The following is a 12221-nucleotide window of genomic DNA, read 5'->3' on the forward strand; positions in this document are numbered from 1 at the left end:
TAAAGATATAGACGTAATGAGAATTTGAATAAAAATTCTTTAAAATTGATTTTTAGCCATATCCTGAAAACTGTTAAGCATAGAGCAAAATTGATGATTCCTACGTTTTTTTCACCCTTCAATTAGCGACATATGATAGTTTCAGCTAATTTGGAGATCTGAAATATTTTGGCTTTTTTTCCATATATATACTCAGGAAAAATCGCGATTTTTGGCCATTTTTACACTTTTCCATATAACTCTAGTTGAAACTAAGATGGCTTGATGAAAGTGTCATGATATATGTAAAAATGGATGCTAAATAACGTGGTGTAATTATTATTTCGATAATGAAACATGTTTTAAAGATATAGACGTAATGAGAATTTGAATAAAAATTCTTTAAAATTGATTTTTAGCCATATCCTGAAAACTGTTAAGCATAGAGCAAAATTGATGATTCCTACGTTTTTTTCACCCTTTAATTAGCGACATATGATAGTTTCAGCTCATTTGGAGATCTGAAATATTTTGGCTTTTTTTCCATATATATACTCAGGAAAAATCGCGATTTTTGGCCATTTTTACACTTTTCCATATAACTCTAGTCGAAACTAAGATGGCTTGATGAAAGTGTCATGATATATGTAAAAATGGATGCTAAATAACGTGGTGTAATTATTATTTCGATAATGAAACATGTTTTAAAGATATAGACGTAATGAGAATTTGAATAAAAATTCTTTAAAATTGATTTTTAGCCATATCCTGAAAACTGTTAAGCATAGAGCAAAATTGATGATTCCTACGTTTTTTTCACCCTTTAATTAGCGACATATGATAGTTTCAGCTAATTTGGAGATCTGAAATATTTTGGCTTTTTTTCAATATATATACTCAGGAAAAATCGCGATTTTTGGCCATTTTTACACTTTTCCATATAACTCTAGTTGAAACTAAGATGGCTTGATGAAAGTGTCATGATATATGTAAAAATGGATGCTAAATAACGTGGTGTAATTATTATTTCGATAATGAAACATGTTTTAAAGGTATAGACGTAATGAGAATTTGAATAAAAATTCTTTAAAATTGATTTTTAGCCATATCCTGAAAACTGTTAAGCATAGAGCAAAATTGATGATTCCTACGTTTTTTTCACCCTTTAATTAGCGACATATGATAGTTTCAGCTCATTTGGAGATCTGAAATATTTTGGCTTTTTTTCCATATATATACTCAGGAAAAATCGCGATTTTTGGCCATTTTTACACTTTTCCATATAACTCTAGTTGAAACTAAGATGGCTTGATGAAAGTGTCATGGTATATGTAAAAATGGATGCTAAATAACGTGGTGTAATTATTATTTCGATAATGAAACATGTTTTAAAGATATAGACGTAATGAGAATTTGAATAAAAATTCTTTAAAACTGATTTTTAGCCATATCCTGAAAACTGTTAAGCATAGAGCAAAATTGATGATTCCTACGTTTTTTTCACCCCTTAATTAGCGACATATGATAGTTTCAGCTCATTTGGAGATCTGAAATATTTTGGCCTTTTTTCCATATATATACTCAGGAAAAATCGCGATTTTTGGCCATTTTTACACTTTTCCTTATAACTCTTGTTGAAACTAAGATGGCTTGATGAAAGTGTCATGGTATATGTAAAAATGGATGCTAAATAACGTGGTGTAATTATTATTTCGATAATGAAACATGTTTTAAAGATAAGGACGTAATGAGAATTTGAATAAAAATTCTTTAAAACTGATTTTTAGCCATATCCTGAAAACTGTTAAGCATAGAGCAAAATTGATGATTCCTACGTTTTTTTCACCCCTTAATTAGCGACATATGATAGTTTCAGCTCATTTGGAGATCTGAAATATTTTGGCCTTTTTTCCATATATATACTCAGGAAAAATCGCGATTTTTGGCCATTTTTACACTTTTCCATATAACTCTAGTTGAAACTAAGATGGCTTGATGAAAGTGTCATGGTATATGTAAAAATGGATGCTAAATAACGTGGTGTAATTATTATTTCGATAATGAAACATGTTTTAAAGATATAGACGTAATGAGAATTTTAATAAAAATTCTTTACAACTGATTTTTAGCCATATCCTGAAAACAGTTAACTATAGAGTAAAACTGATGATTTCTACGCTTTTTTAGACCCATAATTAACGACATACGGAAGTTTCAGCTCATTTGGAGATCTGGAATATTTTGGCCTTTTTTCCATATATATAGTCAGGAAAAATCGAGATTTTTGGCCATTTTCAGGCTTTTCCATATAACTCTAGTTGAAACTAAGATGGCTTGATGAAAGTGTCATGGTATATGTAAAAATGGATGCTAAATAACGTGGTGTAATTATTATTTCGATAATGAAACATGTTTTAAAGATATAGACGTAATGAGAATTTTAATAAAAATTCTTTACAACTGATTTTTAGCCATATCCTGAAAACAGTTAACTATAGAGTAAAACTGATGATTTCTACGCTTTTTTAGACCCATAATTAACGACATACGGAAGTTTCAGCTCATTTGGAGATCTGGAATATTTTGGCCTTTTTTCCATATATATACTCAGGAAAAATCGAGATTTTTGGCCATTTTCAGGCTTTTCCATATAACTCTAGTTGAAACTAAGATGGCTTGATGAAAGTGTCATGGTATATGTAAAAATGGATGCTAAATAACGTGGTGTAATTATTATTTCGATAATGAAACATGTTTTAAAGATATAGACGTAATGAGAATTTGGATAAAAATTCTTTAGAACTGATTTTTAGCCATATCTCGAAAACAGTTAAGTATAAAGCAAAATTGATGATTTCTACGTTTTTTTCACTCCTTAATTAACGACATATGATAGCTTCAGCTCATTTGGAGATCTGAAATATTTTAGCCTTTTTTCCATATATATACTCAGGTAAAATCGCGATTTTTCGGCAATTTCAGACTTTTCCATATAACTCTAGTTGAAACTAAAATGGCTTAATGAAAGTGTCATGGTATATGTAAAATTGGATGCTAAATAACGTGGTGTAATTATTATTTCGATAATGAAACATGTTTTAAAGATATAGACGTAATGAGAATTTGAATAAAAATTCTTTAAAACTGATTTTTAGCCATATCCTGAAAATAGTTAACTATAGAGTAAAATTGATGATTTCTACGCTTTTTTAGACCCATAATTAACGACATATGGAAGTTTCAGCTCATTTGGAGATCTGAAATATTTTGGCTTTTTTTCCATATATATACTCAGGAAAAATCGCGATTTTTGGCCATTTTTACACTTTTCCTTATAACTCTTGTTCAAACTAAGATGGCTTGATGAAAGTGTCATGGTATATGTAAAAATGGATGCTAAATAACGTGGTGTAATTATTATTTCGATAATGAAACATGTTTTAAAGATATAGACGTAATGAGAATTTGAATAAAAATTCTTTAAAACTGATTTTTAGCCATATCCTGAAAACTGTTAAGCATAGAGCAAAATTGATGATTCCTACGTTTTTTTCACCCCTTAATTAGCGACATATGATAGTTTTAGCTCATTTGGAGATCTGAAATATTTTGGCTTTTTTTCCATATACTCAGCAAAAATCGCGATTTTTGGCCATTTTTACACTTTTCCTTATAACTCTTGTTCAAACTAAGATGGCTTGATGAAAGTGTCATGGTATATGTAAAAATGGATGCTAAATAACGTGGTGTAATTATTATTTCGATAATGAAACATGTTTTAAAGATATAGACGTAATGAGAATTTGAATAAAAATTCTTTAAAACTGATTTTTAGCCATATCCTGAAAACAGTTAACTATAGAGTAAAACTGATGATTTCTACGCTTTTTTAGACCCATAATTAACGACATATGGAAGTTTCAGCTCATTTGGAGATCTGAAATATTTTGGCTTTTTTTCCATATCAGGAAAAATCACGATTTTTGGCCATTTTTACACTTTTCCTTATAACTCTTGTTCAAACTAAGATGGCTTGATGAAAGTGTCATGGTATATGTAAAAATGGATGCTAAATAACGTGGTGTAATTATTATTTCGATAATGAAACATGTTTTAAAGATATAGACGTAATGAGAATTTGGATAAAAATTCTTTAAAACTGATTTTTAGCCATATCCTGAAAACAGTTAACTATAGAGTAAAACTGATGATTTCTACGTTTTTTTAGACCCATAATTAACAAAATATGGAAGTTTCAGCTCATTTGGAGATCTGAAATATTTTGGCTTTTTTTCCATATATATACTCAGGAAAAATCGCGATTTTTGGTTATTTTCAGACTTTTCCTTATAACTCTGGTTCAAACTAAGATGGCTTGATGAAAGTGTCAGGGTATATGTAAAATTGGATGCTCAACAACGTGGTGTAATTGTTATTTCGATAACGAAAGGTGTTTTGAAGATAACGACGTAATGAGAACTTGGGTAAAAATTCTTTAAAACTGATTTTTAGCCATATCTTGACAAATATTAAGTATAGAGCAAAATTGATGATTCCTACATTTTTTTCACCGTTCAATTAACGACATGTGATAGTTTCAGCTCATTTGGAAATCTGAAATATTTTGGCCCTTTTTACATATATATACTCAGGAAAAATCGCGATTTTTGACCATTTTCAGACTTTTCCTTATAACTCTGGTTCAAACTAAGATGGCTTGATGAAAGTGTCAGGGTATATGTAAAATTGGATGCTCAACAACGTGGTGTAATTGTTATTTCGATAACGAAAGATGTTTTGAAGATAACGACGTAATGAGAACTTGGGTAAAAATTCTTTAAAACTGATTTTTAGCCATATCTTGACAAATATTAAGTATAGAGCAAAATTGATGATTCCTACATTTTTTTCACCGTTCAATTAACGACATGTGATAGTTTCAGCTCATTTGGAGATCTGAAATATTTTGGCCCTTTTTACATATATATACTCAGGAAAAATCGCGATTTTTGACCATTTTCAGACTTTTCCTTATAACTCTTGTTCAAACTAAGATGGCTTGATGAAAGTGTCATGGTATATGTAAAAATGGATGCTAAATAACGTGGTGTAATTATTATTTCGATAATGAAACATGTTTTAAAGATATAGACGTAATGAGAATTTGGATAAAAATTCTTTAAAACTGATTTTTAGCCATATCCTGAAAACAGTTAACTATAGAGTAAAACTGATGATTTCTACGTTTTTTTAGACCCATAATTAACAACATATGGAAGTTTCAGCTCATTTGGAGATCTGAAATATTTTGGCCCTTTTTACATATATATATACTCAGGAAAAATCGCGATTTTTGACCATTTTCAGACTTTTCCTTATAACTCTTGTTCAAACTAAGATGGCTTGATGAAAGTGTCATGGTATATGTAAAAATGGATGCTAAATAACGTGGTGTAATTATTATTTCGATAATGAAACATGTTTTAAAGATATAGACGTAATGAGAATTTGGATAAAAATTCTTTAAAACTGATTTTTAGCCATATCCTGAAAACAGTTAACTATAGAGTAAAACTGATGATTTCTACGTTTTTTTAGACCCATAATTAACAACATATGGAAGTTTCAGCTCATTTGGAGATCTGAAATATTTTGGCCTTTTTTCCATATATATACTCAGGAAAAATCGCGATTTTTGGTTATTTTCAGACTTTTCCTTATAACTCTGGTTCAAACTAAGATGGCTTGATGAAAGTGTCAGGGTATATGTAAAATTGGATGCTCAACAACGTGGTGTAATTGTTATTTCGATAACGAAAGATGTTTTGAAGATAACGACGTAATGAGAACTTGGGTAAAAATTCTTTAAAACTGATTTTTAGCCATATCTTGACAAATATTAAGTATAGAGCAAAATTGATGATTCCTACATTTTTTTCACCGTTCAATTAACGACATGTGATAGTTTCAGCTCATTTGGAGATCTGAAATATTTTGGCCCTTTTTACATATATATACTCAGGAGAAATCGCGATTTTTGTACATGTTATTGACGTATGAAGACTTTTCCTTATAACTGTAGTTCAAACTAAGATGGCTTGACGAAAATGTCAAAACCGTTAACTATAGAGCAAAGTCGAGGATTTCTACGTTTTTCTAGTCTTGTTGTTTCTGTGGTTATTCTACATCTTTATTTTTTAGGTTTTGTTTAGGTTCTATTGCATTGTCTATATTTATTATAGTATGTTATTTAAAAATACCAATTAACATAATAAAATACGACAAAACATTTGTGGAGAATTACTTCATTCCATAAAAAAAAATCCACTCCTTTTTACAGATCCGCAGGACATTCAAATGCCAAAGTTATTCTACTTCGTTTAGAATGAAATTATTATTTGCATGTTAATAGTTTTCACTAATTATTTTCTTCCTTTTCTTTCTTAAAGTTAGTATGTGAAGGAATATGTACATCTCCATCTCATATAATATTAACTGCTCTTAGCAATTATCTCCGTCCTTTCCTTTCTCACAATTTATGCAGGTAAGGATTCATACATCTTCGTCTGACATCACGAATTGAACAAAACAGTCGAACCGTGCATTTGACTGAAAATAGTAATTACTATTTTCAGTCGGTAGTTTTTTGACTATCGACTGTTTCGACTGTTTTCAGTCGATAGTTCCCAACGCTAGTCTCTAAAAATGCTAGAGGATTAGAAAGAGTTATTATACTACCAAAATAAAAATTATTATACCACCATTCGATTCAGCGTAACATTTTCTATAATCTCTGAAATTTTCATTAACCTGCGATTATTTCATTTGAAGTAACAACGAAAAATTACTGCCACGAGATTGTTGTAGTTATTATCTTAGTTAATTATTCAGCTCTGTAATTGTCTACATCATTCAGTTTATATTATAACCCAACAATTAAATATTAGCGAAAAATCTAATAACACTTTATTTAAAGCCAAACATCAAAAAGAGAGATTGTAATAATGATACAACTACTTTAATATTTGCCTCTTCCGAGAAATAACATTAACAACTAATTTAACCAAAAGTCGTTAAAGTAAATGTACCTCTTTACCTGTTCCAGACGAAGTAATGGTATTGGAGATTGTAAAATAATTACAGTTTCCATAAAGTGGATTTCTTTGGACGAAGTGGCATTCAATATATACGGCAAAAAGGTGTTTTACGATTAGATTTTGTGAAATTTTTTGACTTGTAGCCTAGACAGTTAATGTATTGAACATGCTAATCTACCTGTAAAGGAGAAATTACACTTAACCTTATACTTATATTATAATTACCTTAATATAACTCGATAAGACTCTCTAATAAATATCGTCTACTAAATATTCATTTAACTTGTGATAGATATTTAAATAAAAGAATATTTTACCAAATTCTGGATGAAAATTAAATATTTCACATATTCAATGACAGATAATAAAATAACAATGACAGAATTGACGGAGCTGTCAACGATATTCATTTGTTCTTGTCAAATACGTATCTTTGACATTTAAATTGAATTTTAACTTAACTTCATTTTGTATTGTCATATATTATCAATAGTTTTTATTACATTTGGAACCTAAATACTTCACTAACACTAAAAAAATATTTTACCAAATTCTGGAAAAAAATTAAATAATATTTCACATAATAAGTGATAAATTACATTATTAGAACGAAAATATGAACGACATTCATTTATTCTTGTCGGATACATGTTATTGACGTATGAATTGTTTTTTGACTGTCTTATATTTTCAACGGTTTTCTTTATTTTTTAGGACTGAAACGCTTTGCTAACACCAAGAAAATACTTTACTAAACTGTGGAAAAATATTGAAACAGTACTTTACATAATAAATGGCTGCTAACTTTATTGTCGATAAAGTATTGTAATTGTTAAATGTTATTTGACGTTATAAGAGTGAAAATGTCAACGATATTCATTTGTTCTTGTCAAATACGTATCTTTGACGTTTGAATTGAATTTTAACTTAACCTCATTTAGTGTTGTCATATATTATCAATAGTTTTTATTACATTTGGAAACTAAATACTTCACTAACACTAAAAAAATATTTTACCAAATTCTGGAAAAAAAATCAAATAATATTTCACATAGTAAGTGATAAATTACATTATAAGAACGAAAATATCAACGACGTTCATTTATTCTTGTCTTATACACGTTATTGACGTATGAATTGTTTTTTGACTGTCTTATATTTTCAACGGTTTTCTTTATATTTTAGGACTGAAAAGCTTTGCTAACACCATGAAAATATTTTACTAAACTGTGGAAAATATTGAAACAGTACTTCACATAACAAATGGCTGCTAACTTTATTGTCGATAAAGTATTGTAATTGTTAAATGTTATTTGACGTTATAAGAGTGAAAATGTCAACGATATTCATTTGTTCTTGTCAAATACGTAATATTGACGTTTTTTAAGCTCGTTTTAAATACTGTTGATATTTTAAAAACTGTTTTATTACTTGTTAGATGTAAACACGATTAATTAACTCTAAAAAATTAGTTAAATGCTTCTAGACGAAAACAAAATAGAAATTCTCGTATTTAAACACCAAATATCACTATTTCAGATAATATATTAGAGACAGTCTTGACGGACAATCAAATATGACGTTTGTGTGTGTTGCATATATATTTTTAGCGTTTAGACAATGATTTAACCCTATTTTAAGATTATCTTTTAAGATTTTAACTATTTTCTTACTTGTTTCAAACAAGTACATAACAAAAATTATCGTATTTAAACAGCAAATAATATTATGGATGTCAACATAATGTCGTGACATAAATGTCAACGATATTCATCTATTGTGGTCAGATTTGACGTTCGGAATATTGTTTTTAAACTTATCGTAAAATTTCAACCGTTGTATTCATAGTTAAAAGTGAAAATGCTTACCTAACGCCACAAATTGAATTTCATATTAAAAATGGACGCTTTTTCTATTGTATGTAACGCAATTTGACCCGACCCCAGCGACCTTCTGGGTTAAGCAGGCTATGGATGACGTTCGGTTGTTTTTTTTTTAAATATGTTTCCACGGCTCTACTGTTTATTCAAAATGGCAATTAATCGACGTCTCCTTGGCCACGACATGTCCCATCATTATCGTTATTTTTCTACAGGGTAATTAAGTTGTTTGGCTCGTACGTCGTTTAGACGTTACCCAAAAAACAACGGTCAAGGTCGGAAGGGTTTCTAAATTATATTACACCGAACATATTTATATGTGTTATAGTTTTTTGATCGTAAATATATTTTTAAGTCAGATTTCTATTAGCAACTCTATCCAATAACACAGTGATCCCGCGTCATCAAAATTTATAAAATCAATATTTTGGCTGTTTTCAAATATAATTTATTTTAACGTTATGGTACTTCTACTGCATATATTATCGAAGGACTTAAACTAGAATTAATTACACAGACAATAGTTTGTAGGTTAGAGTTATTTTATTATATTTACACTGAACTCTTTTTCCACACCCCTATGAGGTGGAGTTCTATATTCTATCCAAGATGTTTAATGTGTTGCCTGCCGAAATGAAAACGTTCGTTTTAACATCAAACAATATTTTCCTACTCATTCTATTCTCATTTAATAGAAAGAGATAGAATGCCATCTGATAAGTTCGAAGATGTAACCGAATCAGGCCTCAAAAATCGTTTTGTTGTCAAATATTTGTAAAATTCTTCAAAATATTAGTGATAATAACAGGTTATAAACCGGTAAAAGTTGTTTTTGCGCTTTGCTTGTTCTAATACGTTTCAAATTGCTACTTAATATTTGTGATAATACTGAAAAAGAAATTTGCAAATGGTGGATTTGTAAACGAGTGTTAGATTGAAAATTAACAGTACAGCCAAATATATTTCGCTGTACTTTTGATGTTAAAATCAAGTGGAAGTCATGTTAAGAGGTCGAGCTAGAATAAATCCTTTGTAATTTTAAAACCGTGGTAAATTATAATAAAAATAAATAGCGTACTATCGCTAATTTTCTAGAATTTTATAACAAGTAATAAAAAACAAATCGGCTCAACTATCTGGGAGAAGTCCAACTGCACACACACGGGCAAAAGATTTATATTTTAGGTATTATTATTATATTTATACCCTTTCTTTGTCAAAACATTGTTGTTAGCATTTAAACAAAACGCAAGATTGCCATGAAACTTTGACGTGTATCATTTTAGGGTTAGGTTTAGAAAGATTCGATATATATATATATATATATATATATATATATAGAGTTTGATGTTAAGCACATTTTGTATGAAATTTAATAAATGTTACTATCGTCACTCAAATATATTAAGAGTGACATTTAATCATAAATTATTTCTATAGCTACCACTATTAAAACTGAAATTCAACGTCCATATAGTTCTCTCGCATTGTTAAATTATACGCGGACCTTTGAAATCGAAGCAGTCGTTTAAAAAAAAGACAAACGCTATGCAAGTCAAATTAAGGCGAAATTTCAAATTCAAATCGCGACGAAACGTCCGAAAAACAACAGTCGTCGGCGACCAAATACGAAATCAGGTTCAAGGCAAGATCAGGGTGCAGGTCAGCACACATTCTGAAAATTATGTGCATAAAAATCATCGAAAAATATTGTAACATCATCCATCCATACGGTAGTACATCGCACGTGTTCGTTTAATACGTAAATAATTTCGTAACAAAGCAGGGGAATCGTTTGTTTGTCAATGTGACAGACGGCTTTGACAGTATTTTTTTAGGTTAAGATTTCGTTTATTGTTAATATATAAGACCAATTCGATACATAATATTTACTAGCAAATATGTTAATGTTATGTAATGAGTAAATGATAACTTTGACAGATGACAAGTTTGACACATCTCGGTTTCATTGTATAGTCTAGTCAAAGTTTCCTTCTATATGCGTCGTCAAGATGTTTTATGTATTGCCGGTCGCAATTTGTATATTCGTTTTAGAATCAGACAATATTATCCTTTGCATTTTATTCTAGTTAAACAAAGACACAATGCTTTCTTATTAGTTCGAAAGGGTAAACAAATGAGCCTGCCAAAGTCGTCCGGTTGTCAGACGTGTGCAATATTCTTGATGAAAGCAATAGTGATAATAGGTTATAACTCTAACCTATAAACTGTTGTGACTGTATAATTAACTCTAGTTTTTAGATGTACTATAATTTCAAAATAAATTATATGTGATAACATTTTTGTTCAGTTATTTTATTTCGATTAGAATATTGTTTTATGTCAGAGCCAAACTCAAGTAAAACTCAGAGTTGATGCGGCAACATTGCGACGTTTTGACGTCACAAATTTAGATGATGTATGTACAAAATTACTTTGAATAGACTATATATTAAATGTGATATAGTTCGTTCACTAAAACGGCCAATGCATGTCACCAAAATGTATAATACAACGTTGCCGCACCAAATTTAAGTTTTCTTTAAACAGGATTCAAACTACAGTCAATTAAACAACCACAATAGTTTATAGGTTAGAGTTCTTTTATTATATTTACATTGTCATATGACAACGGTGTCGACCAGTACCAACATAAATCGCATTTTATAATTTGGTTACATGTTCGGTCGCATCGGACTTCATTTTATCTCTTTTTAACTAGAGTAATGCTAATTAGTAAAATGCAAAAGAAAAATGCTCCAAATTCAAAATGGATTTACGTTTTTATAAAGTGAATTTGGCAATACGTTCGACGGTGTTGATGACGTGCATTGTCAGTTTTATTGGAAAGACTACATGGTAATATTTATGATTTTCTCAAATTATTTAAATTTGCTAAGACGCTATTCATATTATAGAAGATACATTATAATTATTCAAAATTATTTTAAGTTATAACAAAAAAATATATTTCTGATATTTTCTTTTTTTAAGTTATTTTAAACTCTCGTTGTCATTTCTTCACTCTGCTATCAATGGTTTTTTTCGACTGTCACATTTGACATTTGTTCGAGAGCATTTTCATCACTAAAGAAGAAGCATCGCCTAGATTTTGTAACTATGACAACTGTACTTCTCTGTTCTTGTCATATGACAATTTTTGACGTTGAACGTTTGTTTCTAACCTCTTTTTAAATTAACGGAATGTTTTTAATGGTTTTATTCACCTTAGAAGAAAACTAAACAGTATATATCACATTTAAAT

Source organism: Rhynchophorus ferrugineus, unplaced genomic scaffold, assembly GCF_030347505.1.
Source record: "Rhynchophorus ferrugineus isolate W39M unplaced genomic scaffold, kcgeb_rfMv2 rfM8, whole genome shotgun sequence".
NCBI lineage: Eukaryota > Metazoa > Arthropoda > Insecta > Coleoptera > Curculionidae > Rhynchophorus > Rhynchophorus ferrugineus.